The following is a 6,934-nucleotide window of genomic DNA, read 5'->3' on the forward strand; positions in this document are numbered from 1 at the left end:
ACATGTGCAGGGGGAGCATATTAAAGATCCAACCACATCTCAAGTGCATCAGAACCTAGAACAGACTCTTCAAGTTCTGATGGGCCAAGTTCTGATAATTCTGGAAACTCAAATTCTGAAGAATCCAACTCAGAGAGCATAAATTCAGGGGGAGCATCAGAAAATGTTGATGGAGACAACATGGATCATGGGGGAGCATCCAGTTCTAGAGATCAGCTTCCATCTGCAAGGAAGTGGACTAAAGCACATACACCTGACTTGATTATTGGAGATCCTGAAGCAGGTGTCAGAACTAGAACAATAACATCAAATGAATGTCTCTATCAAGTGGAAGAAGCTCTTCAAGATGCTGATTGGGTGCAAGCAATGCAGGAAGAGTTAAATGAATTTGAAAGAAATAAAGTCTGGACCCTAGTGCCAATACCAAAGAACAAATCTGTTGTTGGTACAAAATGGGTGTTCAGAAACAAAACTGATAGTGATGGCATAATTACAAGGAATAAAGCAAGGATGGTTGTAAAATAATATTCTCAGCAGGAGGGAATTAATTATGATAAAACATTTGCACAAGTTGCTAGATTGGAAGCCATAAGGATATTTTTGGCTTATGATGCTCACAAAAAGAAGTATATGTTGAACAACCTCCAGGTTTTGTAGATTCAAAATATCCTCATCATGTTTACAGACTTGATAAAGCACTTTATGGCCTTAAGCAAGCTCCAAGAGCATGGTATGAGACATTAGCTCAGTTTCTTCTGGAAAGTGGATTTAACAGAGGGACTATTAACAAAACATTATTTTATCTCAACCATGGAAATAACTTACTTTTGGTGCAGATATATGTTGATGATATCATTTTTGGTTCTACAAATGACAGACTTTGCAAAAGGTTTGCCAAGCTCATGCAGTCAAGATATCAAATGAGTATGATGGGAGAACTTAGCTATTTTCTGGGCCTTCAAGTCAAGCAGAATGAAGAAGGAACTTTTATTTGTCAATCTAAGTACAGCAGAAATTTGTTGAAGAAATTTGGAATGCAAGACTGTTCAAGTGCATCCACTCTCATGGCCACTGCAATAAAATTGGATAAGGATACTGGTATATCAGTAGATATTACTGATTACAGAGGTATGATTGGCTCACTACTCTATCTAACTGCAAGTAGACCTGATATCATGTATGATACCTGTCTTTGTGCAAGATTTCAAGCAGATCCAAGAGAACCTCACTTAACAGCTGTGAAAATAATTTTCAAGTACCTTAAGGGTACAGCTGATCTAGGATTGTGGTATCCTAGGGAATTAGAATTTAAGCTAATAGGTTACTCAGATGCAGATTTTGCAGGGTGCAAAATTGACAGGAAAAGCACAAGTGGAAGCTGCCAATTTCTTGGATGCATATTAGTTTCTTGGTTTAGCAAGAAACAAAAGTCAATTTCCACATCAACTGCAGAGGCAGAGTACATTGCTGCAGGAAGCTGTTGTGCACAAATTCTTTGGATGAAGAATCAGTTACTGGATTATGGGTTAACATATTCTAAAATCCCTATTTACTGTGATAATCAAAGTGCTATTGCTATGACAGGTAATCCAGTTCAGTACTCAATGACAAAGCACATCAGCATTAGGTACCACTTCATAAGGGAACATGTGGATGAATGTACAGTGGAATTGCATTTTGTTCCAACAGATCAAAAACTAGCAGATATCTTCACAAAACCACTATGTGAAGCTACTTTTACAAGATTGGTAAATGAACTTGAAATGGTTTCAGGTTCTTTCTCTAAGTCTGCTTAGTTTATGTTCTGATACATCAGACTTTATGATCAGTATTTTACAGATATTACTATCTTTGTGTATTATGTGCTTAAATTGAAATTTTCTTAAGTGCTGATTGTTGTCTGATGTGTAATTCTATACTCTGATAGTGATATGAATGTTTCCGTGACTATTATATCCAATGAGGATTACTGTGCTAGATGCTGACCTAGTAGTCTCTAATATACCAAAGATCCCATGTTTGAAGTAATTGTTTACGTGGAAATCTGTTAACACAAGCAAATTCTGATATTGAGCTTGGTTAAAGTTTACTTTGTGTATCTTTTTACTAAGTCAAAAACTAGAATAGTGCTTCTTATCTGTTAAGTTCTGATGTTAATAAATCTGATGGATGTACTAAGTGCTGATAAGCCTCACTTATCAAAAGAAAAAGAAAAGAAAAGAAATATCAGGTACTCCTTTGAGATCAAGAGAAAAGTATATGTGGAAGAAAAGACCCAAATGTATTACTGGTATTAAGTAATATGCATTAGAAAAGCAAAATAAATTTTTCTTGGTGACTTTTCATATTCTCTGATTACTGGAGAAATACACTGATAATAACATAAATTCTGATAAGCAGTTGTGATTCACTTACACTGAGAAGCCACTGTAAAAAGGAATTTCAAAAGATGCATAAAATGAGCACAAAACAGTTGAGATGGACTCATGCATGAACTCATTCTATAGTAGACTTCAGACTAATGATAGATTTTGAGCAAAGTTCTTAGTTATGCCTTATTTCTAAGATGTACTGAAGTGAATCAGACTTTACTATTTGTCTGATATTTAGCTTAATGCACACACTTACACTCCATATGAATGATGAACATTACTGTGGTGATCAATGTTGTTTTAGATGAACAATTTAAGTGTCAGTTGCATAAATTCCGAGGACAAGTTCTGATGGAAGTTCTGATGATTAAGTTCTGATGTACCCATATCAGTATTTGTGTGAAGAATAACAGAAATAAACATTCACTTTTCAAGTTAAGAAGCCATACTCTGATGACTTTTAAATTCTGATAATAATCAAGTTCTGATGCTGACGTGGCAGTATTTATTTACTTGGTTTACTTTTAAGTCATTCTTGAACGGTCATATTTTTCAGAATATTGGTTTATGTGAGATAAAGCAGTAATAATCATTTGTTTAGTGGGAACAGTTTTTTTTGAAAAACTGAACGTGCAAAGTAATCATTACTTATTTACCGTGCCCATTAACTTTTGCCTTAACTGCTGCATGTCTGACAGGTGTAAAGGTCTGTTCTACTTCTCATTAACTGCTGTCACGTGGGGTGTCTAAGTAAAAGAGATAAAATATTTTCAAATCTTTTATTTTCATTTTTATTCCACTCACTCTCTCTCTTTTCTTATTCTCTTTCACATTTTCTGACGGTTTTCTTTACAGACATTTTCTCAAACACCTTACAGGCACTCTAATTTCTCACTTATTTCTGATGGCGCCCAAGGATTTATTTGTTGATGGAGCCAAGTTTGTACCAAATAATTATGTTACAATCCTGAACAAGGTTGAAGCTCCATCAGATCTGCACTTTTTGCAAGATTTCTTAGCCAATAGTGAGATTGGGTATGCTTTGACCCAACCTCAATCTATTTCAAGCAAACAAGTGATTACGTTCTGGCGAACTGGGTTATTTGATGATGGTGGTGCTACTGGTACTCCAAGCATTATTTTCACATCAGGAGATGTCGAGCATGTTGTTACTCCTGGAGCAGTTCGTAAAGTTCTCCACTTACCTGAAGGTTGCACATTCTCAACAGTGGAGGAGCCGGTTTTACAGCAGCTTATGGCAAGTTTGGGCTATGAGCAAAGTTTGGGAAAGCTGGGTCAACTGAAACGACCATATATCAGAAATGAATGGAGCTTTTTCTTTGATTGTATCACTAAGGCATTCGCCAATAAATGCTCCAACTTTGATGCTATTCCCAACATGAGTCAGCAAATCGAGTATGCCCTTATTCATCAAACTCATTTTGATTTTGCAAGTGATGTGCTAGGTTTCATAAGGGATAGGATGACAGAGGATAGGAATGTAGTATACTTTGCTAGATTCTGTCAGCTTATATATACTTTCTGTTGTGCTGATGAACCCCAACCTACCAGTGATTTAATTCCACCCTTTAAGCTTGCAAAAAGGGCTTTTAATGATTTGTTAAATGCTGACAATAAGAAACAAGTGTTGAGATCCTTACAGATTCCTCAGTCAGTAAAACAGATCTTAGTAAATGCTGATCCACAAACATACACATCTGTTTACCCTGATGTTCAATCCACCAACACATAACAGCCAACTCAACAGCCATCAGAACCTACCATCTCTCACCAACCTCAACCTAATCAACCCTCCATCAGAACATATTTCAAACCAACATAGTCATCCTAACCTCAACCTTCAGCACATTCTGTGAAGCCTTCATCTTCCAAACCCAAGAGGACTAAGATAGTACCCCAGTCTCAACAGAAAAGAAGGAGAATTGTTTTGAGAGATGAGTCAGACAATGAGGAACAGGTTCCAATATCAGAACCTGTTGTTGTAGAAGCTGAAAAGATCTCTTCTCAGAAAGATACTGAAACTGGGAGTTCTAGGCTTCCCAAAAGGCTTAGAAAGATGTATTCTGATGAAGCTCCCAAAATCTCTCCACCTTCAAAGAGACTTAAAAAGCAAAGAGCCAAGAGGGCTGTAAGTGAATCATCACACTCTGAAGAAATCCTGGAAGCAGCAACTAAGGAAGGGGGTTAGGAATCTCTGATCCCAACAGAACCTATAGTTATTGAATTACTTCCCACAGCTGAATCAGACTTCACTCAAGCTCAAAAGTCTCTTATTCAAGAGCAAGAGGATATTCTAGAGCAAGTGCCTACACCTCCTGTGTCTCCTATAATTGATCCAGTACATGCTGAAGACTCAGGTACAAGTGATGAAATTGATATTGACAACTTGGTTGTGCCTGAGGTTCTGTACTTGGAAGCTCCACCAACTCAACTCACTCCACCACCAACACCAATTTTGGATGCTGATTTCAATGCAGATATTCCAACAATACCAATTCTGAATCTAGATCCTGAAGCTTAGATATTAGGTGGGCATCCAAATTTGGATGTTGATCAGAACTTGGTTGCAGATCAAAATTTAGAGGATGATGTTGACATCTCTATAGCCTCACATACTGTGATTCTATCAGAGGATGCTGATGCTGCAGGCTCTGTAAGTTCTGATGCTGCAAATGCTGAAAATACTGGTGAAGCTGCTACAAATATAGATGCTGATACAGCTGGTCCATCTGGACATGCACCTCAATAAGCTCCATGTAAAGCTGATTTAATCAAGAAGTTTGTTAGAAATGATGCACCAGTACCTTGGAGTGAAACTCCTAGAGGAAATGAGTGGACTAAGGAGTGGAACACATTTACTTTTGTTCCTTCTGAAAAAATTCTTGATGAGCACCTTGCCAAAGCTGATGAAATGCTGATAAATGATGATTTTAAGGCGCAGCTTAGAGTTACTGCAATGAGTACTAGGCACCTTCAAGGTCAACACTCCATAACTCATGACAAGGTGAATAAAATTCAAGAATCTCTGATCCAGCAAGATATGAATATAAAATTGGAAAAGACTAGATTTTTCAAGCCGGCCTTTGACCAAATTGGGTATATTGAAAAGACTCAGGAGAAGCAACAATATCAGATTTCTGAAATTCTGAAGAATCAAACTTCTCAGCAAACTCAACTCAATGAGATCCAATCCTCAGTGGAATTGCTTGTCTCTCTTCTTTTACCTACTGATGCCAAAAAGGAGGAGAAAGTGATTAAGTCCAAATACAAATCTATTCAAACACTGAAGGGAAAGGATGATGGAAAAGATGACCAGGGAAACTCCGGAATGGGTAGAGGTCAGGGTCAAGGCAAAGGTTTTTCATCAAGCAAAGATGGAACTACAAGTCAAAGAATAAGTTCTGATACTGGGAGAAGAATAAGTTCTGATACTGGTAAAAGGATAAGTTCTACTGGACATCTAGAGCTTGATGAAGAAATTTTAAAGAGATTATTTCTTAAAGAAAATCCTGGAATGGACTTTGAAAGTTTAAAGGAAGAAGAAGCTAGACTTAAAGCAGAAAAAGTCAACTCCAAATCTAAAGCTTCTGTTGTTGAAAAGAAACTTCTGAAACCTAAGGGTATTGTGATTAAGGAAAGGACAAATTCTGAGGTAACCAAAGTCAAATCACAAGTGGAGGTAGATCAAAGATCCAAGGGCAAAGAAAAAGTTGATGAACCTGTAAAGGTATACTTGCCAGTCATGGATGAAGAAATATCTGATGAAGATGCTAGTCTTACTCTGATGAAAAGGAAGATTTCTCAACCAACCTCTGACATGTCTCAAGTTGTTCAGAGTCAAGATGTAGTAAGTTCTGATATGACAGTGAAGCAAGCAACCTCTGACATAGCCCAAGTTGGCTTGATATCAGAAGATAAGGAAAAGGAAACCTCTGATATTGCTCATGTTAAACCTGCAAAGATGCTACTACCAGGATTCACCAAAGCTCAACAGACTCAACCTTTGAAGACTACATCAAGTGGTTTTGAAGTAAGGGTTGTTCAAGGAAAGGAAGCAAGAGACAAATCAGGATTGGGTAGTTCTAAAGAGAAGAGAATACACAACACTACCAATGATCCAACTTCCTTAAGTGAACCATGAGTAGGTGCAACTCTTGAGAGATTGAATCAACTTGAATCTGTACAAATGGTTTACCATTCTGTGTTGAAAGAAGATGTCATGTTATACTTTATGATAGATGGAAGGGTATTCCAGATCAGGAAGAATGTTATTCCATTGAAGTATTTTGAAGAACTGGAACATGTTCTATTTCTACTTCAAGTGAAAAACAAATCAACAGATGGTGCTGCAGGTTATTTAAAATCAAATATTCAAAGACAGAAGAGGCTTTACTCTGTAAAGTCTGACAGCCCATACCGTCCTAAGTACAGATCTCACAGTGGAGAAATTGTTGAAATGAAGCCTAATACTGCAAAGATCAATACCTATCTTGGTATTAAGGGACTTGAATTCAATCCAGAGTCTGATAAAGCCTTTGTAA

The sequence above is a fragment of the Apium graveolens genome, chromosome 1 (assembly GCF_009905375.1).
Source record: "Apium graveolens cultivar Ventura chromosome 1, ASM990537v1, whole genome shotgun sequence".
NCBI classification, from domain to species: Eukaryota; Viridiplantae; Streptophyta; class Magnoliopsida; order Apiales; family Apiaceae; genus Apium; species Apium graveolens.